Here is a 23,526-nt window from a genome sequence, read left to right as displayed (position 1 = left end):
TCGCAACCTTTGCACTCTTGTTATCACGCGTCTCGTGATGCGCGCGGGCATGCCTGCTGTTACCGATTCGCAAACTCCCAGTTCGTCGGAGCGGCCCTTTCGAAAAACAATGGCTCGGCCAGCGTGCGTGACAGGAACCTATTACGGCGACCCACGGCATGCAGCGATGCAAGGAGCAGCACTCGGTCACGATCGCATCCCACGCGACCTTCGAAAGCGGTGGGTCCCCCGCGGACGAGCACAAATTTGCTACAAATCGATGCCCTAAAAAAAAAGGACGATTTCGCCTTTGGCGCAGCTTCTGTTACTTGATTATTGAGAGCATTCATTATCATCATCATCATCAGCCTGACAGTACCAACTGCAGGGCGAAGGCCTCTCTCATATTCCTCCAATTAACGCGGTTGTGTGCTAGCTGCATCCACCTGACCCCTGCGAACTTCTTAACCTCATCCGCCCACCTAACTTTCTGCCGCCCCCTGCTACGCTTTCCTTCCCTTGGAATCCAGTTTGTTACCCTAAGCGACCATCTGTTATCCTCTCTTCGCACTACATGTCCTGCCCATGCCCATTTCTTCTTCTTAATTTCCTTGAGTTATTTCTCTGACCCAATCTGCACGCTTCCTATCTCTTAGTGTTTCCCCTACCATTTTTCGTTCCATAGCCCTCTGCGTTGTCCTCAACTTAAGTAGAACCCTCTTGGTTAGCCTCCACGTTTCAGCCCCATAGGCGAGTATAGGTAAGATGCAACTGCTGTATACTTTCCACTTGAGCGATACCGGTAAGCTGCTAGTCATAATCTTCGAGCATTAGGCCCCCCTATATTACCTCATTCGGTCAACGCCGCCATTAGTGAGCGTCAGGTAGGCGCAACCTCGAACTATACAAGTGGTCAAGCTTTATGAGCGTGTCTTGTTCTGGTCGGAGTCTCTATGAGCTAAAAGCAAGAGTGAAACACATTGTCTGTGCTAAATATGGGCTGTAGTGGAAGAGTGTTAAGGACACTGCCACGATGCTTTCAAAGAGCCATCTTCGAAAATACTAGCAATTTGTTCGTGCTCCTCTTCGCCACACTTTGGCGAGATATGCTTGGAAACGCCCACGGCGCCAGAATTGTCTCTGTCGTCATGGTTGTTATTGATCTCGCTGGCATTGCTCTATATCTTCATTTTGCGCGCATACCTACAGACAAATACGACACGGTGATATTAGTAAGTCCCAATTTTGTTCTCTTCACGGGCACGTGTTTCATCCAGGACACGTCTGCAAGAGACTACTCGGTTATTTCTTTCTGCGGTTAAACAAGGTCGCAGAAAGGCATGGAATGATTCAAATCGCGAGGTTAGTGACAGCAGTAGCTCAGCCGTTGATGCTTTCGTTCCAGAGCGTGGACGTCGTAGATGCACATTACGCCGATAATCTATCGCAGCAACTCCTATCTACTGAAATACCGCCTCGCGTCAAACACCCTCACAACTGCGCACAATACAGATAAAATCAGAAATTTACCACTGCGTCTTCACTGAGAGGCGCATGTGCTGAACCAGGGATAGTGCGAAACGGCAGTCTCTTTCTATGGGCAGTGTAGAGTGCGACACAAAATCCTCAGGTGTACATTTTTCCGCGTAGTGTCCCTGCAGCCATAAAATTGCGTAACACCTTGTGTTGCGCCTTTCTGGGATTCACTGATCAGCTACATACGCCCCAAGATATTCATTGCAGTTCTCGCGATCTCACTGGACATAACACAGCGATATGTACACCTTCGATCCACACGGAATTGTTTTCTCGGGTGCCAACTGCCTTGAATTTAGAGGCTATTGTGCTGATATTACACCATATCAGCCTTTTCGCACCTATATCGAATTCGTCTTTTTCGTCCAGCCGGTCCGCTTTCTACTAAGCCTTCCTTTCAAATCGCCATTCCTTACGCCACTCCTTGTTTGAATAGTTTAATCATCTTTATTTCTTTAAGCTCCGAGCGATGGCGTTTAGTCAGGATGAAAAAGAATAAATGAAGAATAAAGAGATGCGCAAGAAACGATAGTGAAGGGATCATTCCTCTGATTCCTTCAGAGTGAAAACCTCTACTACGTAACACGAGTCATAAACCACGTTCGGAACTAACTTATATAACAATCGCTGCCTCCTCCTATCGCACGCGAAAAGCTTCGCAGTGGCCTCCTTTCGCCACGCAAATATATTCGAACGGTGCAATATTCGAGTGAAATTTATAAGCTGAGCTTTTCAGTAGAAAGTGTGTGAGAGAGAGAGAAAGAGGGCGGGGGTGGGGGAGGGAGGGGCAGCGCCAGGAACATACAGTGACGACGTGCGTGGCTTCGACTTTTATCCAGACCAGCTGTTTGTGCTGAAAATCCGAGTCGTTTTTAATAGGACTCACAGCACTTGGCAAGGAGATGCCTTCTGACACTAAGATGTTGGGGGTGCTGGAGGGTCTGGACCAGCTGAAGAGGTTTCTGTAGTGGACAGCCTACAAGTAGAGCGCCTTCGGCTGCATGCCGAGAGCGCGTCACGTCCAGGACGATTGGCCACTCCTATGCAGCCCCGTGTCAGTCTCCAGGAAGCATATGCAGGGGACCACGCCTTTCGTACCTCCAACCTGAAAGACTGGCCCTGAGCCACCGAAGATGCGTAAACATAAAGCGCCGGAAAGCAGTAAACGCAGGTACAGTGCGCTCTTAATGAACCTGATAAAAAGGCCCGGTATTGGGGCAATAAAACACCAGGAAGACAGAAATTACAAAGCAAGTCAATTTATGCAAAATTGCAGAGGCGGTGTCTTATACTGTTTGAAACAAGATCAGTGCTCCTTAGAACGCGCAGCTGTCAAAAAAAAAAAAAAGTACTATACCTACTATGGTTCAAGAGGACTAACGTGTTTATTTTTTTTTTTTAAATGGGCTAGTATCAATGCAGATGTCGATGCCGGCATGATTGGCATTCCTAACTAAGGTGCTCTTATAGGCTCAAGGACAAAAGTAACGTGAAAGTATACGCAGTGAAAGCAGCTAAAAAAAAAAAATGAGTTGGAGAAGGAGTAACAAAAAATAACGAAAGTGGCGTGAAAATACTGTTTATGATGAGTTAAGGTTAAAAATTTGCAGGCGATAAGGATACTCGGCAGTGCGAAATTTGAGCGCAGCTCTCCAGGTTTTTATGCTGAGGTTATGAGTTCAAGAGGCATGTTCCTATATCTGCCCAGTTTGAGCCCAGTCTGTATTGTCCCTCATAACCGTCCTTCAAGTGGCACTCAATCCTTTCCCAGTTATTTATCGTTTAAAAGAGGTGCTTTCATGGCACCTGCTGGCCCCGCCACCGTGTTTGGACAAGCTCATCTCGAGTCCCGTGTTCACGACGTGGGCGCTTTGCTTTTCGGCGAGAACATAATACATCGCGGTTATGATACGATCGCCTTAATAGCTCTCATACGCTGCTCCACCCTACGTTCATATAAATCAACGCTTTAACCAAGCCGTCCCTCCTCGGACCACGGGTTGCATGTCTAACTCGGGATCCATGGGTGCCGGGTTCGCTTCCGCTGTCACCTGCCCGTTTCACAGCTGCCGAGTTAGTAGATGGACACCACGCTGCAAGACTGCAATCCATGTGACCATGCCAGCTTCCACGTGCCAAAGGCATGCTCGTGACTTTTCGATCCCTATGCAATACGCTTAGCTATACCCTTCTTTGCATTCCAGGTTACACTTCCATCGGTGCCGAATGAACAGGTGTCACGGCAGTTCCGTGTACAATGCTGACAATAGTTTGCAATGCCTGCAATATCCCAGGTGCACTTTAAGCTTCGTGAAGGACGCCATAGCATTAAGGGCTCCCTCAGCATCCCAACGCTGCAATTGAACAGACTGACCGAGATGACTGTTCCGAATGATATGACAGGTTGCTAGAAGCTGAATCGCGCTCCAAATTGGCCAGTGCCAACTACGATAGGGTGGCCCATGGCCCAGTGGCCGCCATATAGGTATAGCTGGCCACCGGGTACGCCGACCGAATCTCCCCGCCACTACTGAGTTAAAAAGACGACGTCCTTACCACGAATCCTTCCTTCCATCCACAGAGGCACGACAGGAACTTCCGGTAGATCAAGGACACGTTCCCCGGCGCCAGAACCCTGGGCTTGACCGTTGTGGTAGGCCTCACCCGGTAGGGCTAGAGAGCTGTGCCAGTTCGTGTTGCTTTCTCCGAAGTCCATCGCCACAGCCAGTTCCGACCGAAGAGCGTGCTGAATCTTCTTCCCGTGCCGCTCAAGTGGAAGACAGCCTTGAGCGACTTGGATCGCTGTCGTAGGTGGGTGAAACGCAATGGAGTAAGCCTTGGGACTCGAAGGGGCACGCAGTGGGCGTGGCTGAGATGTTGGACGGCAGTTCCCGTGTGCCGCGTGGTGCACGAGATAGACACGAGCTGCCTTTGTCGTTCTCTTTTACTAGCTTCACGCTTCAGCATTTTCACTATGCTGTTTGTTTGATTTTAATGCGATAGCGTTTAGAGGAACTTTACGCCGCCGAAAATTCGGCGTTAGCGTCAGTGTCGGCAAAAAATTACGGCCATGGCACCGGCAGGTGGTAGCTAACCATTGACATGGCTGAGCACTGATTCTTCCATGGTTTTGCGGCTTAATAAGACCACATTATATCGGAAAGTTAGGAAGAGCTGCCAACTGGGGCTGCTCATTTGAGGGGGGGGGGGGGGGGGGGTAGGTGGAATAAGGATTAACCTTCCGGTGCTCTCGAATGCCGAGTCGGGGTCGCTACTGCTAGGCCACGCCAGGCAAAGTTGGACACTTTATGTGGCGCGTGGTTAGCCTAAGCTATCACGTCATACCTTTAGAAGCGGAGCTTAAGTGTCCCTCATAATTTTGACGCGATAGGCTTAAAGGCCGCGTTCCCCGAATATACGGCGACGGCTTTGGCGTTGCAAGCAAAACATCGCGAACATGGTGCTTGCAAGCGGTAGCTGGCCGCGCACTGACTAAACATAAAGTTGCCTGACGTTACGTCCAACAGGAGCTGCCAACTAGGGCCTCCACTTTCATATTGCCACGTAGTGGTGACAAGACCGCAGACACCAAAAGAGGACACAAGAGTGATAGTGGCCGACTTGCGCCCGCAAATCAACTAAGCAAATCAGCGGCGGCGATAGCAACAAACGCGCTCGTCGATCGTCAAACAAAGAATGCCCGTTGCACTCGGCCGTCGACGCTCAATTTAAAGGCCGCGAAGAAACATCGAGATAAAGCCACAAACGGTGACTAGCACAACCTGGAACATTGCAGAAACACACGCGAGTGGTCGGAATCTTCGAGAAACATCTCGGCTCGTCTTGCGCGACAAAGAAAGTGATAAAGCTGCGCCTCGCGACAACAAGCATGAACAAAAAAAAAAGAATACAGAATTGATTCGCGTGCCAGAACCAAAGTGAAAAGGCTGTACGTTGGTCGCTGCTAAAAAAACAACAAAAAAAGCTTTGAATGAAAACCTCGCTTTAACCAAGCCGTTTTAACGGGCCTGCGTAGCCTATAGGAGCAGCGTGCCTGACTGGGCATCCAAGGGCACTGGAAGTTTGATCCTTATTCTACCTTCCCACCTCAAATTATCCAGCAACCCGAAATGACAGCTCCTCACAACTTTCTGATATCATGTGGTCTCGTTAACACAACAATCCCCCGAAGAATGAATGGCCGGCCATGCCAGCTGCCACTGCCGCCGCCTGACGCCGAATTTTCTGCGTAACGTGCCATTTAACACTATCGCTTTTGAAACAGCTGAAGCCAACCGGGTCGTGAAACTAACCGCAAGCGGTCTCTGCGGCGAAGCCGGGTGTGAAGAGCATGCATGTTGCCTCTTGCTGTCTTCGTCGACAAGTAAGGCTTTCGGCAACTAGGAGGCACGCCCGTTTCCTTTTCTCTCCGCGAATTGCGGCACACGGGGCAGCGTTACAACTCGACGGAATACTGCTGGCGGGCTTCGGTCTCGGGAAATTTCGGTCCGGCTGCGGGAGCGAAAGGAGACGGCGCTGAAGGCAAGATCACCCTTCGGCTGCCGCCGCGGACGGACATGAGCGCGCCATTTGCATTCTGTGCCGACGGTTTCGCTCCGCGCTTATCGCTCTGTCGTCGTCCCCGGCGAGTCCGCTGTCACGGCGGCGGCGCTCTTCGCCAGCAGAAGCGGTCTCCTCTCCGAGTTGGGGATCTTTTGAGCCGTGCTTCCGGAGCGTGAACGGTTTGCACGCGCCGCTGCCGGGAGTGATCAATTCCGGCCATGACTGATAGCGCAGCTCTGGCGGCCTCCGTGCCTCCTGAAGCGGCGACACGCTGCTCGCACAGCGTCTGGCAGCGGCAAGAATTCGCGCGTTGCTCAACTTCGCCGCGCCGCGGGCGCGCGTCCGAAAATAAGCGCCGCCCTGGAGGGGGCCAAGTGCGAGTGGGTAAAAGCAAGCGTAGCGTGGGCGGGGTGAGCATTACATGCAAGACTGGCTGAATTAGAAGTCGCTGGGATGGGCATCACACCGCCAGAGTAACGCGGGAAAGCAGCAAAGCTGACCACTGAGCAAATGCCGGGAGAGTTTTCTTTCGTCCTCGCTTCGTTCATATTCGTCGGCGCGCAATTCGACGAGCACGGAAGCCACTTTATGGCTATCATTTATGCACGCACCGAATGAACACAATGATTCCGGCCTGCCGCGCTCGTTTTCTCACGGCGTCGGGTTTCACTAAGCGTGTCTCCTCTCCATCCCAAGCCACGCAAGGAAATGCGAAAGGAAGCAGCGAGAATCGTGCAACGACCTTCGCGGAAGCGAACACTCAGCTCACTTATCGACCATGGGTTTCTAATGAGAGCACTGGTTGGGGTGCGCCCAGTGTGCATTCGAAACACTGGTAGTCGCCGTCATCCGATTTCAGATGTAAAAACAGGCAAAGTGTAAACTTGCATGTGAGAACAAGTAGAAAAATTGAGGATTGCGGTGCAGAAAGACATCAGCAAGGGAGGCAGAAAATTGTCGCGACGCGGTTCCTGGAAATGCAAGGACAAAAGATGTTCTCGCAAGGCACTAATCGTCACTGCCTTGACTTAACAGGAAATGTATGTATGCAGTCCGCCTATGTACACCATACACCGCGAGATAAATTGGCAGCCCACTTTACACTTGAAGTGATGCATTCCCTCTTACATAAAAAATTGTACTACCGAGCTAAGTATTCTTTTTCGCCGCCCGACGCACCCGCCTTGCAGCGAGATATTTGTGACCAATTTCGAATCAAAGGTGGTCATTTGAGCGACCGTTTACCTCCTTGCAGTGAAGACTGCCACACTGAATCCGCGCCTTTCGTTCCTTTAGGGAACGATCAATCCGCTGGCAGACTCCTGATCCACCTGGTCCGTCTGAAGTACCAGCATTTCGGAGTAGGTGCACAAAGGCTCCACCGAGTGTCATAATTCAGGTTCGAACTTTTAGATTTTTTATTTCTCTAAAATTCGGCAAACTTTTTTTACTATTTATTTTCGAATGCAAGCCTTATTTTTTGTTGTTGTTTTTTTCGGCGAATATTATTTTTTGAAAATTTAGTTACTGCTTTTTTAGGTGGTTTAATGTGGCAACCCATGGTCAAAAGTTTATCAGAGTCTGTCGCAGCCCTTTTTGTCAGCAAGAGCACTTTATGCATCGGTAACTAACGTGGGGTAACTGACGTATCGGTTGTGCTTGGAGCTGTGCTTGTATGAACCTCGTCACTAAGGAAAGTGATTCATGCTAATTGAAGCAGCCGGTAGAGAAAGCTCTCAAGTGGCATTTTACCTTCAAAAACTAGGTTGACATGTTATCTTTTGGTTGTCCTCTCAGCCGACCTACGGGGTAGGGCATCACATGTACCAGATGTTGATGACAGCAATGCGACGGCTTCTCAATCGTCGCAGTAGCCAGAATGAAGCGTTTATTTAGCGAGGCCAGCTCTGGGTGGAGACCCTAATCCAGGGCTCTATACTGAGAGGGAGCAGCTTTCGTCCGGAGGCGTCCTTATGCTTGTGTCCTAGGTGTTGAACTGAACAGAACCATATCTCACTGTTTCTGTGAAGGGTTTTTTGTATACAAAAAAAAAAAAAAACAGTAGCCATTAGCCAGAATGTGATCCTTTTTCTTCATGCCTATGCATTGCTTCGTGTCAATTGCCTCCATGCAGTTCTTAAAACTGCTTAACCCATTGTGTGCTCTAAGCGGATGATGATAGTGAGCGAACTATACTCAGCTAGCAGGTAGCGAGGAGGTTTTGCTTGCCGTCTGCTGAGGCGTGTAAGCTAGCGTCTAAATACCTTAAATCGCCCATCAGCGCTGCCTCTTTGGTAGCACCCCCGCCGCGTCACCCTCCTGCCTTCCCAACTAGTTAATATTAATCTTTGATTGGTACTCTTACTTAATATTAATAGCCAGCTCGTTATGTCTTGCATGTAAACAATGTTGATTTTTTTTTTCTTTGGTCGAAACATTGTTTCGAAAACTGAATTCGGGATACTTTCATCGTTCATGTTTAACCGAAATGTTTAACCGCTAGTCACAATCAAGGCACGGCTGTAAATTAACAGCCTTTTCTGGGTCCAAAAAAAGGAATCCACTAGCTGCTGCATTAGTGGCAGGTATTACCACGGTGATAATAAGCCTTTTGGTTGGTTTGTGGGGTTTAACGTCCCAAAGCGACTAAGGCTATGAGAGACGCCGTAGTGGAGGACTCCGGAAATTTCGACCACCTGGGGTTCTTTAACGTGCACTGACATCACACAGCACACGGACGCCACTCCGTTTCGCCTCCATCGAAACGCAGCCGCCGAGGCCGGGATTCGATCCCGCGTCTTTGGGCACAGTAGTCGAGCGCCTTAACCGCTGAGCCACCCTGGCGGGGCGATAATAAGCCTTTTAATAAGTAGCGTTCAAAGCTGTCAGTTTCGGCAGCAAAATAATCCATTCGTCCGCAGTTTCGTGTAGCACGCTCTCGCCAGTATTCATTTCTCTCTGCTTTCGGGCCTGTAAAGCTGCCTCTTCAAACGTTGGGACTTGCAGGAAGACTATATAATGAGCCTCGCTGTTTTTAGCATGTGATTCTTTTTTTCTCTTTCACCTCCTTGACCACTCGCGTTTCATCACTTACTCGATTGTTATTGCAGCACGCTGGGCCTTGAAATGTTTCATTTGGGTGAAAAATTAGGATCGCAAGGACGATTGCTTGTGCGCGCATTTTTGGCGCCTGTTCATTTATGAGGACAAGTTATGCACCAGCTGTAGTTTGTCGACGCATTTCGGTGAATTAATAATTTCCTCTTTATTTTCTGAATCAGTTCAGTTCAGTCGTTCAGTCGTGTTCGACTCTTCGTGACCCTATGGACCATGTCACGCCACGCTTTCTGGTCTCTCACTATCTTCCTAACGTCACATAACTTCATCTGCAGTGCCTCGAGGATGCCATCTAACCATCGCGTTCGCTGCCTACCCCTTCTCCGGTGACCCTCAACCTTTCCCAACATCAAATCTTTCTCCAGAGACTCCTCTCTTCTCATCAGATGACCAAAGTAGCTGAGCTTTAACTTTGGAATTTGACCCTCCAATGAGCAGTCAGGGTTTATGGTCGACAATATCGACTGATTTGATCTTCTGGCAGTCCAAGGAACTCTGAAGAGTCTTCGCCAGCACAACAATTCAAACGCGTCAATTCTTCGGCGGTCAGCCTTTTTCACAGTCCAACTCTCGCATCCATACATCACAACTGGAAAGACCATAGCACGAGTTATACGGATCTTGGTTGGCAGACTAATGTCTCTGCTCTTTACTAGGTGGTCAAGGCTAACCATTGCTCTCTTTCCCAGAAGCAGGCGTCTCCTAATTTCATGGCTGCAGTCTCCTTCCGAGGTAATCTTGGAGCCCAAGAAGAGAAAATCTGTCACAGCTTCCACTTCTTGTCCATTGATGCTCCAGGACTTGATAGGGCAAGACGCCATGATCTTTGTCTTTTTAATGTTCAGTTTAAGCCCAAACTTCTCACTCTCTTCTTGTACGCGCATCAGAAGTCTCTTGAGTTCCACTTCACTTTCTGCCATTAAAGTTGTCTAAGGTTGTTGAACTTGATACGTTTTCCAGCAATCTTCACTCCAGCTGAAGACTCGTCCAGACCGGCCTTCCTCATGATGCACTCTTCATATAGGTTAAATAGGCAGGGCGACAGTATGCAGCCTTGCCTCACTCCTTTCTCAATCGGAAACCAATCAGTAAGACCATGCCCAGTTCTGACTGTGGCCTCTTATCCTTCATACAGGTTCCTGAGGAGACAGATGAGGTGAATTGGAACTCTCATCTCTTGGAGAGCTTGCCACAATCTGCTGTGATCTACGCAGTCAAACGCTTTCGCATAATCAATAAAGCAAAAGTAGATGGGTTTCTGGAACTCTCTTGCTTTTTCCATGATCCAGCGAAGGTTGGCAATTTGGTCTCTAGTTCCTCTTCCCTTGCGAAACCCAGCTTGCACGTCCGGAAGCTCCCGATCCACATACTGCTGCAGCCTTCCTTGGAGGATTTTCAACATCACCTTGCTAGCATGCGAAATAAGCGCGATCGTGCGGTAGTTGTAACAATCTTTGGCACTGCCTTTCTTTGGAATGGGGATGTAAACTGACCTCCTCCAATCCTGTGGCCACTTCAGGGTTGTCCAAATCTTCTGACATAATGTATGCAGAATGGTAACAGCGTCATGGTTGAGGTTTTGAAGCAACTCAGCTGGAATGCCATCAATTCCGCTAGCTTTCTTCTTAGCAAGGCTGGCTAAGGCCCATTTAACTTCACTCTTCAGGATGCCCGGCTCGAGATCAGTAATCACAACCGTCTTATGTTGGGTTTGCACATTCGGGTCCTTCTTGTACAGTTCTTCTGTGTATTCCTGCCACCTATTCTTTATCTCTGAGGCTTCAGTGAGGTCCTTGCCTCGTTTGTCCTTTATCAAGCCCAGCTTAGCACAAAAGCGTCCTTTGATATCTTTGATTGTCTTATACAGAGCTCTTGTGTTCCTTAATTGGCTGTTGTCCTCAACTGCTTGGCACTGTATGTTCAGGAAGGAATTCTTATCTCTCCTTGCTATTTTCTGAAAATCCGCATTGAGAATTTTGTATCTTTCTCTTGCCCCATAACTTTTGCCATCCTCCTTTCCTCGGCTATTTGCAAAGCCTCTCCAGATAACCAGTTTGCTTTCTTGCATTTATTTTGCTTTGGAACTACCTTAGTAGCAACTTCTTGTATTATATCACGAACATCAGTCCACATCTCTTCGGGCTCTCTGTCTTCTAGATCTAATTCTTGAAATTGATTCCTCACTTCCACAGCATATTCTAATGAAATTTGATCCAGATCATACCTGAAAGGCCTTCTAGTTTTCTGCGTTTTCCTCAATCGAAGCTTTATTTTGGCAACAAGAAGCTGATGATCGGTGCCACAATCGGCCCCAGGCCTTGTTTTTACTGCTTGTATAGCGCTTCTCCATCTCTGCCGGCAAATAATATAATCGATCTGATTCCTGTACAGACCGTCCGGTGAAGTCCATGTGTACAGGCGTCTCTTGTGCTGTTGAAAATGAGTATTCGCTATGGTCAGGTTGTTTTCTTGACAAAACTCTACTAGCCTCTGCCCAGCTTCATTTGGCTCGCCAAGACCGAACTTGCCTATAATTCTGGATATTTCTTCACTCCCGACCTTAGCATTCCAGTCTCCTATGAGAAAAACGACGTCTGATGATGGGGTGCGGTCTAAAAGGCATTGTAGGTCCGCATAAAATCTCTCGACGTCAGCTTCTTCAGCAGTAGTGGTCTGCATAGACTTGGATAACTGTTATGTTGAAAGGGTGACCTTGGATGCGAAGTGAAATCATTCGGTCGTTTTTGGGGTTGTACCCTAGCACTGCTTTGCTCATTCTTCTGTTTACTATGATAGCGACCCCATTCCTTCTCTTGGATTCGTGCCCACAATAAAAGACATAATGATCGCCGGAGTTAAATTCTCCCATTCCGGTCCACTTGAGCTCGCTGATACCCAAGATGTCAATGTTCAATCTGTCCATTTCTCGCTTGACGACATCCAGTTTACCTTGCGTCATAGATCTTACATTCCATGTTGCTATGTGATATATCTCCTTGCAACATCGGACTTTCCGGTCGCTTCCCGACACATCCACAACTGAGCGTCCTTTTGGCTTTAGCCCAGCCGCTTCATTCGTCCTGGAGCTACTAGGAATCGCCCTTTGTTCATCCCCAGTAACATGTGGGACGCCTTCCAACCTGGGGGGCTCATCTTCCGGCACCATATCTTTAATGGTATTGTGACTGGCCACAGGGTTTTCTTGGCAGGAAATACTGGAGTGGGTTGCCATTACCTTCTCCAGTGAATCACATTTTGTCAGAACTCTCTGCCGTGACCTGTCTATCTTGGGTGGCCCTACACAGCAGAGCTCACGACTTCATCGAGTTTCGCAAGCCCCTCCGCCACGACAAGGCAGTGATCCATGAATGATTAGACGTAAAAATGTAGCCGAGGCGTGCCCCCTGCATTTCTTTCACTTATATGCGCAAAGTAGTAAACCGGACCTTTTTACTAGGGTAGAACATGCCCAAAAATAGAACCAGAAGACTTTGCATAGTGTCCCAGCTAAATATAAACAGAATTAAAAAATGGTGAAGTGTTCTAGTCCATGTGAAACCAAATGAGAATATTTGAGAGTCGTAAGGATAAGTGCGCTGTATTTTTTGCCGCGTTGAAAAGTTTGTCAATTAGAAGGGATAATTAGCCAACCTTATGATTACTGGCTTGTAGAACAAAGTGTCAACTGAGAAGCTGTAGATCCTATTCAACAGCTAGTTGCAATGCTTGCAAAAGAGCACCGTTTACGCTGCTTTAATTATGCGCTCTAAAGAAAGTTATTGCGTCATCATCTGGAGGGGCATATCTTTCTCCAGGTGCGCACGCAAACAACGATCGAGGAGGGGCTAAAAAGAAGTAAAAAAAAAAAAAGCACTGTTTCTTTTTCTTTAACGCCCCAAAGCGACTCAGGCTATGAGAGAGGCCTAGTGGAGGGTGGAGAACTCCGGAAATATCGCCACCTGGGGTTCTTTAACGTAGGTGGGGGTTCTTTAACGTGAACTGACATCGCACGGCACACGAACGCCACTCCGTTTCGCCTCCATCGAAACGCGGCCACCGGCGGTCGGGTTCGCACCCAGTTACTCCGATACAGTAGGCGGGCGTCGTAACCATGCACTTCACCACCAATGCGGGGCGTGGATGTGTTTTATTTTTTTATTGTGCGAGGTATGATTTGAAAATATTTTACGTAACATGTAGCTTGGTGCAAACATTTCAGTCAGCTGTTTCTTAATATGACCTAAAGATTCTAAATTGGCACATTGTTCCTGAAGCCAATAGTTAAACCGTTGGCAAATATCCCGTACCAATGAATAAACTTTGGAGAATGCAAACAATGACACAGGCCATACGGTTTTCCACAGTCCTCAGTAGGTTGCACTTAGCGGGTCTCTTAATCATGCGTTAGCATTAGAACCTCATCTCGGGAAAATTGCCCGACGTGGGGTGTTTTCTGAAGCCTACGAGAACCACTTGCCTCGGGTGGCAGAGATGTGCCGTGTCATACAAAATTAATTGAAAGCCTAACGCTACGCGTTTCAGTCAGCGATCACCTATTGCTTTTTTTTTTTTTTTTTTTTCTTTTGCTTTTGAAAGCTTCGGTACATAACCTGGGACCGCCAGTATGTCACATTACGAAGAGAATACCAGACACCTGACAAACATTGAGCGTTCAAGTTCTCATTGCAAGCCCGAAGTTCCTGATAACTTGAAGCGAACAAAAAACATTAATATGCGAACCTTCTTGCAGCTTGAAGAGGACAGAACACATTGCTGTGAAACCAAAAGAGTTATTTTTTTAGACTTCTTCTCGCTGAGAAACACGCTTTAGAAGTTTCAGCTGCACTTTTTGCATACTTGGAGTTTCTAAACAAGCAGTCACAGGTGTCTCCGGGCAGGAGCTCCATTTAAGCGCGCCGATATTTAAGGCAGCCCATAAGGAAGATAGATACCTTCGGGGTAGACTGTACCCTAATGAAGAAAAAAGTTATTTTTTTTTCTTTTGCGATGTACATTTTGCTGCAGTGAAGTGTTTCACGATATTTTGTTGAATTTAATGAAGGTGGCTACCAATTTTAAACGATATTTCCAGTGCGAGATATTCACTCAAGGGCCACTAAATAAAAATAATGGAAACATTAAGGAAAAAAATCTGCCTTAAAGTGCATGACACTTTCTGCGGGTCCTCTTACGGGTCCTCATGCGCGCACATGCACTTTGCTATTCGCTTTATGACTGAACCTTCAATATGTGTCACCATTATCTCTCACATGCCTATCAAATGTGAGCTACCAAATTGCATAAAAGTTACTTATAAACCCCCTTTTTAACCAAGCCGTGCATGTGTCCTACGTGGTCAAGGAATAGTTTGTCTTACTCCTCACCTAAGAGTTCTGGAAGGTTCGATTCCCATATCACCATCCAATACCTCAAAGCAGATGGCCGAATTAGCAGCGCCTTCCATGCCACGTGGTATAGTGACGTCACACAACCCTCCGACCAATCAGTGGCCGGCAATGTAACCTGCCAACTTGCCAGAGCCATGCCCATGGTTATTAAGGCGAAAGCATTACTAGCCTACGTTGTGTCCGTAAAAATGTGTCGCCGGAAGCTGGTTCCCTCGTGACATCATCACCAGCTGACGTCACCTTGCTTCACGCTTCGTGTGGCGAGAAAGTGTCACCAGAAAACATCCTTCGCATTGGCACGTAAAGAAGAATACCGTGTCACCGCCGGAAGTCGAAGCAGAGCACGCTAACTGCTACTATACTCTACGCCGGACTCGTGAGCACGGTTTAGTGATTCTTCTTGTCTAGCGTAAGGACGCCGTAGAGCGCTGAGAGAAACGATAACAACGGCAGTAAGTAAAAAAAAAAAAAAGGGGGGGGGGGGGGTAAAATGAGCAGAAATGTCAAAAAGCTGCTCTCGAGTACAGGCTGACTTCAGTGTTTGATGACGTCACACAACCAACCAATCAGAAGGCTGCCTCAAACTGAACCCTGAATACCGCGAGATGGCGACGTCTGTCTCCAAAAAATTACCGATCATCGAGCGGTAGCACAGGAGGTCGAAAAGAGGCATTCGGACCTTAATGCAGCTGGTAAGTGTAGGTGCAGAAAGACTTCGATTAGGATTCAACAACGTCGCGACAGCGCTAATGCTTTCACATTCTCCCAATGTGAAAGCATTGAAAAAGCATTGTGGAAGGCATGTGTGGCTTCAAAAGTCTTTGCCCCCAACGGTAACAACGCCTACTTTCCTGCAGGGCGGACCTTTAATGCTATCGCATTATTATGCTTACTTTCGTGGTCCTGTTTCTACGCGCTGTTTTTCAACTTGATCTAGTATTGCCAAACAGCCCAACTAAACCCTTTGATTGTATAACTACATCACGTGAACGTAAAAGCGCATTTCTTTCGTGATAAAAGCTCCGTAGCTGGGCCGTTCGTATCCCACGAAGCAAGCTGAAATCTTTAGAGTTGGTTATCAATGAGCAGTTATACAATAGGGACAGTGCAAATAGATAACCCTAACCCCGCCCAGTAGCATACGTCATCCTCAACCTCTCAAACTCTTAGCCCTCTGAGTGGCAGCTTCGCACGCGTGCGCACTGGCGCCCCGCTATTCGCCTATCCCCTTAACCAATAGGGTCATCCTATTCTAAAACCCGCTAATAGTATGTCATTGGGTAGAAGCAAAGGGCTAAGCGTGGCTTCGACGTTTTGCTTTGTTAACGTCGTGCGCTGCACGTTATGCATACGCAGTCTAACTGCTCCGAAATGACGTCGTACGAGTAATTCGTACTAGCGCTGATAAGGTAGCTAGGTTGATTCTTAACATCCTGCCTTTCATCAAAAAACATAAGCTCTGAACTTTGTCCACAAGAAGCGGTAATAATCGAAATTCACTAAAAATTACAGGGATTCACTTAAGTCTCTATACGTGCTGAGATGTGAAAGCATTGCTAGTTCTATGCCTATAGTTTCGTTATTAGCTCGTTCAGCGTTTCGTTGCCTTTGCGACGTGTGTAACTTTTCTTTACTTTTTATCACTGTTTCTTTATTCTGTTATTTTGTTTTCCTTATTTATGCTTCATTTAATATTTAGTTTTTATTTTCGCGTTTTAATTGTTTTGTTTCCTCTTTTTCTTTCATTTACCTCGGAGACCACGCGGTGACGTATACATCTCGGAAGAGTGCGCTGTGAGCGTGCGGCCGCTTTGACGGTCACCTTCCCCCGATCTCCGCAGTTGTCCTTTTCCTCAACGCCTCCGGCGTCCTTACGCTGGACTAGGAGAATTGTGGACTCGTGCTTAGGAAGTCGGCGTACAGTAGTGGATAGCATGCTCGACTGGGGCATGGAAGGGTGCTGGTTCGAGCGATGTCGCAGACGCTTTACTCTTACTTTCTTCCCACTCGTGAGGGCACATCCTTTCGCGCCAAAATGCGCGTTATACGCTTTTGAAACTGTAGCGAGTCTCGCTTCGGACAGTCTCGAAGAGCACTTTACAACGTTTTGCAGCACAACTCGGTACCTTGCACGCTATCACACGGCAATTTGCCGGTCTGAAGAGCGCTCAAAACCGCGCAAGACTGTGCGGAACAAAATAACCCCCAACAGGAATGATACGTTAAATTTCCTACCTCTTCCTCTCGTTTCAGCGCACAAGGTCGTCCCAGCGCATGGGTCGTGTAATGCGGGCCGATTGCTGGTCACGTACGGCAACGCCACTAGCCACACACTGCGTCTCCGAGGTTAATAATTCCTGAGATTTATGTATATACGGCGCCATCGGCTAGAGTGCGCTATGACTAGGCTTTCGGCATTTTTAGAAAATTTAATCGCCTGAAGCCTTTTCTCAACACTAGATGACAGCACGTGCAAATTATTATAAACATAGGCGCTCAAGCAATCTTCATAAAATTGGTAACCATGTAAGCGTATAAAATTCTGCTTCCCGCATCATTAGTTAAAAGCATGCGCTCGTATGACTGTCTTATTCTGCTGCCCTTGTCTTTCATTGCGCTCTCACGATCGCCGCCCAAACGCTACAATTATTGAACAAACTTGCTGTTTTCACTTCCCTGCCCTCTCTTTGGGCCCATTGCGAAAATTTTGTCCTAGATGCTTCCGGCTGCTGGGATCACGCGCAACGCAGAGGACAAGTAATCCTGGGCCTAAGGTGATTCCTTGAGTACGCTTATGCCCACTACGTCCCCTCTTCATTTCTATATTCCCATTGTTCCCTCCTATAATTTTAGCGCGTCAGAGCAGGTCCTCTCCCTGTCTACATAACTTCTTACCACACTCAGGCCGCATCGTACAGATGACGCGTGGCTCTGGCCACTGGAGTACAGAAACAGTATAGGGACAACTATGCTCCGGTTTTAAGCATGCGAAGAGACACCGTTAATTGTTTTTAGTCTGCAGCTTCTCTTGCGGTTTCGCGTTCGCCTACATTCACTTTGCCACTCGCTTTGTCACTAATCCCCTTAATTGTACCTCTATTATCTGACGCGTGCTCATCAGCCCACAGTTATAAGTCACTACATTTTGCGAAAGACCTCCAGACATCGATACAAATCCACATTTTAACCAATCCCCGCGAACGTGCCAACGTGACCAAAGAGTGTCGTGTCTGACTGGGATCCAAAGGTCTCGATGAGTGGTCCAGATTGTCATCCCATTCTTCTATCTCAGCATGTCACGTGCACTTAAATACGTTTAACACTTTGCCATACTCTGTGCCAGAGATAAACCGCCAAGAAGAGTCATGCTGAACCTCGAGAAAAAGTGATTTCACACGTCTTAATCGGCTTAAGCGGAGTTACGCAACCGCGTTCTCCCCCTTCCTGCGCTTGAAGAAAAAAAGAGCGAATGTAACAATTACCTGTCACTGTAAGACAGGAGGCAGTCACGCGCGTTCCGCGGAATCAGCATACTCTCTGCCAAGTATACTTGAGGAAAAGTTCCGAGTATGAAGTCTTCATTATCATTGCCGTAATAATCTTATCACAGGAGCGAAACGGCGGGAAGCGTTTGGAGCTGAAAACTGATCCGAGCCAACTGGGACAAGACACAAAAGGCAAAGGGGAGACGTGTGCTGAACGCATCCAGCACGCAGCTCATAATGGAAAGCGGGGCCGAGATGTGCGCAATTACCGATGGATTGTCGCAATGTGTGCGCCATCGCACGCGGCCAAGCTGCTGCCGCGGCACCGAGGATCGTCGGCTCCGATAAGCAGCTCGGGATTGGACGCATACAAGGCGCTCAATCATCACTCCTTGCCGAGAAAGCGCGCCGCACGCAGAAATATATATGCCGCGCCCTGCCTCTTCCTTCGCTAGATGCCGAGGTCCGACGTTGCGGAAACGAATGCAATAGCGTCGGCAGTAGGGAGAGCAAACAGTCTGACAGCGGCCGAAAGACGGCCTGATATTCACTCGCGGCCGCATCTGACGCCGGGCGCCCGTGCGTATAGGAACCGGCTGCTGTGCATGCTCGCAGAGTTGGCTCGAGAACAGCGCGAGCGCCTCCCGGCATGCACGCACAAACGCAGCAGCCAAATGCTTCCAGTACCCGATCCGGGCGTTTAGCGCCCGCCGGCACAGAAAGAAGGCGGAGGAGAAACGCGGCAGCTAGCCGGAAAAAGAGAGAGCCGAAGCGAACGAAACAAACGAACGGCGAACGGGCTTTTAATATGCGAGCTCTCGACGGCGGCAAGGCATCCGCGAGATCGATGGCAGATCGAGACAATTTGCTGCAGCAGTCACAGCCGAACGCCTTCAGTGAAAGCAAGCGGGGCGGATTGGGAGGAAAAAGCAAGCGGACCGCGCTTCGGCCGACGTGAAGGAGGCTTCATCTGCCGCCGCCGCCGACACTTCGGGCCCCGTTGCTCGTCCTCGGTTCGCCCAAATGTTTTGCTTAATATGCCGCTGTTTATCTTGGAGCAGGCTCAACCGGGGACAGGGCCGGAAGAAAAACGGAGCCGGTGCTCGAGCAGACCGCAGGAGGGCGGCGTTCGACAAGCCCGGTCATTGACGCGGAAGGCACCATTGATCTCGTGTCCCCCCTCACTCCGGTTGTCAACTGCGGCGTACACGTGGACAGGAGAGAGGCGGGGAAAGGTGGGTCGATGGGGGCTCTAACCCCACAGGCGCGCGCCGCCCAGGCCCCAGGGTTTCCCCTTTAATTTCCCATGCGCTCCCGGAAGCCGCCAGAGAACCGCGCTCCCATTGTTTCTATTCCCGGAACAAGACCGTAGGCGGTACCGGCCCAGTGTCCAGCAAATACTTTCAGTGGTCTCTTGGCAGAGACGGAAAATTAAACTGGAGCAACAGTCCTAATATGAACGTGGGGCGCCTTGAACTTTGTTTAGTGGGACGTGGAGCGACATATGAGCTCATTGCCGATGTCATGAGCGTGAAAACTTGGGACCTTAGGCGACACTATAAATTCATCTTAAGTGCATGACGAGATCGCGCGCGAGAGAGAAAGTAATTTAATGAAAGGAAAGGTGGAGAGGTCAGCCGGCGGTAAAAAGACCCTGGTCTCTAGTCCACACTTGAGAAGGGGGAAATTGGAAGTAAAGGAGAGTGAGAAAGACAAAATGATGGTGATGGTGTCATTGAACGCTGAAATTATTTGTGGTGATCCCACTTGGCGACACTTCCATACGCACCATTTGTGACTGTATACACGTCGACACAAGTGTTGAGAACTGTGCCCTCTGGTTGCAGGCAGAAACACTTGGGGAAACTTCCATACATACCACTTGTTACTGCATAAACAGCGCGTCAGTTACAGCAAAGAGCTATGCACTTTTGTGCAGGCAAAAGCGCGTAAAAACGCACACCATACACTGTACCAAAAAACTGTTGCCACAGTGTCAGCTGTCACTGCACACACCAGCTCAGTCGCAGAGATGAGCACGAACAATTAAACTCTCGCGTGACTGCACCGGAACAAATTCAAAATACGCATCTACATGTTCCAGCAGAAATGCCTATGCGCGTAAGAGAAAAATTACGAGAGCACTGTGGAATCTACACTGCAGAAATACGAAAGCCTAAGCGTTGCTCGTGCATACGGTACATCATTATCATTATCAACTAAATGCACCGTCATTATCATTGCTAAGGTCATCGTTGTCAATATCACTAACTGCAGCGTCATTGTCACCGCTACTATCATCCTCACGGTAGACAACGAGAATTATGATGTGCGCTTTGAGATCTCGGGCGTGGCGTAGTTGGTTAAGCGCTCGGCTGGAGATCCAAGGGATGGAGGTTCGCTTCCTGGTGGAGACAGGATTCATTTATATTTAACTGTCTTCGTCACGGTAGACAAGGAAAATTATGATGTGCGTCTCGATCGATGACGTCATTTGATTGACAGCTATAGTGGGGCAGGACGCCGGACGCCGTAAGTATGAGCCATTAAAGGCTTTCTCCTTACTAAGTTCTCATGGTTATGAGCCGTTAGCGACCAAGAGCAAGAGAAGGCAGTGGACGCACCGCACCGTTCATGCTACGGTATTGAACGTTCATGCATGTTGCGCCCAGCAGCTACTTGAGCTTCAGTGAAAACAACGCTGCGCCGGAAGTTACGCCCGCAGTTTCCGGTGTACAACTTAGAAAGGCAGCGCCATAGAAAAGCGGCCGCCGAGGCTGGAATTCGATCCTGCATCCTTGGGCACAGTAGTCGAGCGCCCTAAATCCTGCGCCACAACGGCGGGGCTTCACTACCCCTTTAAACCGAGGAAAGCAACAAAAAGGACTGAGCCTCGCCTCTATCGCACTGTGCACCATTCAAATGATTTCATCAATTAGCTAACCTCGTGCAGTGTCAGACAGACCCCGTAATATTGAAGCGACAACAGACATGTCTGGAACCACGTAGCGGTTTCTTTCAGACGAGGTGCTCCCCACAACTAAACCTAATATCAGACTGAAGACAAGCTAAAGGCAAATAAAGGTACTTGAAAAATATCTACCGAACTCATTTTACCTGAAGGCCCGAGCCTTGCCGACCACCAGACGCTTTTAAAGAAACCATTATGTAATGTTCATCGCAATACAAACACCGCGTGTCTCTTCTAGCAGAACTTTTAACGGCAGTCCAGCCTCCGCTGAGAACTGCACACGTTAGCGCAACGCGTTTTTTTTTTTTTTTTTTTTTTAACCGAAGCACGCTTCGGCTAGGAAAAGAACAAGCAACCCTAATGGGACGCGCGCTGCAGGGCAGAAAGGCATCACGTTGCTGCGTTCATTCGTAAAAGCCGCAAATAAAAGTTGCACGAATCTTTTTTTTTTTTTTTTTTTTTTTTTAACTTGGGCCTTGCAGCAAGGAATCGTAGAAGTCAGAGTTGGCCTGAGCTCGATAACCATTGCCGACTGCCGGGTCACGTGAACTGCCGTGAACAGCGTTTACAGAGCAGAAAGGGCATCGCCGTTTGGGCCGCGTTAGCGATGCGAACAAACGGCCTTGCTTAGAGCGTTCGTCTATCAGTACAGCAGAAAACCCGTTACGAGCCCATCGCTGAGGGCACGACTCAATGATCTAAATTATGTAGCTAGTTTTCCAGCTTCCGGTCAACCGATACAACGTTATCAGACGGGTTAACGTTTGGCATAACTAGGCTTATCGCTCATTGTACTCCAAACATAGCTTTTAATTTTTAGTTTCTTTTTTTATTTTCCTTCGTCTCGTTTCCGTGCTCGCGAATACCACAATCGATACCGTAGGTAATTACCCTAGTTTTCAAGGTGGTACCTGAACTGTTTTCCTAAATAGAAGCTCTAGTCTAGTTGCGGACCGGCGCGCCGTTGAAGCAGCAGCCTTCCGACTATTTGCTTAGAAACAGCATAGTTAAAGAAAAAAAAAAAACATATGTCTAACTCACATTCTGTGACATTATTTTCGACAGCGAATTTCGGGTTCAAAAATTACAAGAAACGTGCGAACTCATATCTCCAGGTCGAATCATGCACTTTTTTTTTTTTTTAATTTTTTTCACGGTCTGAACAGAAAACTCATCTTGCAATGTTTGGAGACTTTTTGTTCACTATTACGAACCTCTTACGGACATACATGAAAGAAAATGAAGGTCACTATTCGTGGTCAGTGACCCGGTGCCTAACAAAAGTTTGTGTAGATTACGAAGTGGGACCTATCACAAGAGTAAACACTCTCGAAGGAGGAAGAAACCAGGATGCAAAGGAATAGAAAAGTTCAAACTTTGTAGAATAGTAGTCTGTCTGGTATTTTTTTTTTTACTTGTTCTTTATTTTTCTTTTTTTTTTTTTACTCTCTCCGCTTTGCCATTATTTTGGCCCCATCTCTATTAGAAAAAGAATGGAATGAAGCTAATAAAGAAGCAAGACAAGCATTTCGAGAGCGGCCAGAACTTCCAGGAAACTCTGTCTTCTTTATTCGCACGCCTCAATTTTCATTTTAGGCCGAGCCGCTTGACCGTGTACTAGGCCGCACAATTAATGCACCTAGGCGTCGGTTATTAGCGGGAACCTTCTTGCGCAGGTTTTATTTCAAGGGTCTCTAAAGAATCGAGACGTGAAATTCTCGACAATAAGAGAAAAAATATATTATAAAATCTTTGCTAATTAAGCAAAAAAAAAAAAAACAATTTCGCTACAAGCAACGGCAGCCCAACTTAACTTTTCAGCCACGCATATTCCCAGAGACGTGAGTAATGAAATAAGGAAAGAGAAAATTTCGACTTTTGAATTAAGGGAACACACCTCGGTTTAAATTAGAAAGCCGCCATGCTCTGGGCTTGTGATGCAGCTCCCAGAGATAATTTTTAGCATGCTAGTTTTATTTTTACCCTTGTTGCTGCCGCGAAGGAACGTTTTTAATTTCGTACTGTTATGCGTACACGAAAACTTTTACGGCACTGTTTTAGCGAGCCGAGAATTCCCCTTTGAATGTAAATAAAAGTGACGTCGTTCCGGTAATTGAAGAACCGATTGTACGTGCCATTTCCGGGCTGTTCCCTGAACTTTTGCGAGCCGAACAATATATCGGCAGGCCGACAGCTTCACTGAGGGGCAGCGATTGCCGTGAGCCGGTGTGACTGGCAGCCGGGAAGAGGGAAGCCGGGATAAGGGGGGGGGGGGGGGGGGGGCACCAATGAAGCGAGGCGGTCGCCCGGTGAGAGAACGGAATGTGATTGTTATTAACTCGGACAGTTCACTCGATTCGCGGGGGCGCTACGGTGCGCCCTTTTCGTGCTTACTTTGTTCCTTCGTCCAAAAATAGTGAAGCGAACCTGAGAGCGCAATTTATTCACGCTGAAAACAACAACGAAA

At 48.0% G+C, this 23,526-nt stretch overlaps 1 long non-coding RNA gene across 1 annotated transcript; it reads right to left on the bottom strand.

Annotated features, from left to right (window-relative positions):
• Positions 1–2,336: 2,336 nt before the first annotated feature.
• LOC146206012 (uncharacterized) lies at positions 2,337–21,303 on the bottom strand. Its single transcript, XR_014703235.1, has 3 exons — positions 21,206–21,303; positions 4,072–4,317; positions 2,337–2,634 (listed from the first exon to the last, which is right to left on the bottom strand). It is a non-coding gene; the product is annotated as an uncharacterized LOC146206012 (long non-coding RNA).
• Positions 21,304–23,526: the final 2,223 nt, after the last annotated feature.

This window comes from Amblyomma maculatum, chromosome 1, assembly GCF_055883805.1.
Source record: "Amblyomma maculatum isolate TAMU_Amacu chromosome 1, ASM5588380v1, whole genome shotgun sequence".
NCBI lineage: Eukaryota > Metazoa > Arthropoda > Arachnida > Ixodida > Ixodidae > Amblyomma > Amblyomma maculatum.
The sequence above is the reverse complement of the archived record's forward strand: the minus strand, read 5'-3'. Positions and strand labels throughout refer to the sequence as shown.